Consider the following 509-nt stretch of genomic DNA (forward strand, 5'->3'; position numbering starts at 1 on the left):
GAATGTGAACAGAAATAAAAATGACAGGATTCAATACACATCTTTCATTAATAACTTTAAATATTAGTGGACTGAATTCCCCAGTCAAAAGACAGAGACTAGGTGAACGGGTTAAGAAACAAAACCCATCTTTTTGTTGTCTAGAAGAAACCCATCTCACTCTCAAGGACAGACACTATCTTAAAGTGAAAGGATGGAAAAAAATATACCAAAGGGAATGGTACTAAGAAAAAGCAGGCATTGCAATTTTATTATTTGACAAACTAGGCTTCAAATTAAAACTCATCAGAAGAGATAAGGAGAGTTACTTCATTCTAATTAAAGGAACAATTGACCAAGAAGCTATTACAATCATGAACATATATGCACCAAACTCTGGAGCACCCAGTTTCATAGTGGGCGACTTTAATACCCTACTGTCTACAATAGATAGGTCAACTGGACGAAGAATAAACAGAGAAACATCTGAATTAAATGTCATACTATATGAAATGGACCTAACAGATAGA

The sequence above is a fragment of the Nannospalax galili genome, unplaced genomic scaffold (genome assembly GCF_000622305.1).
Source record: "Nannospalax galili isolate Female #2095 unplaced genomic scaffold, S.galili_v1.0 scaffold71, whole genome shotgun sequence".
Lineage (NCBI taxonomy): Eukaryota > Metazoa > Chordata > Mammalia > Rodentia > Spalacidae > Nannospalax > Nannospalax galili.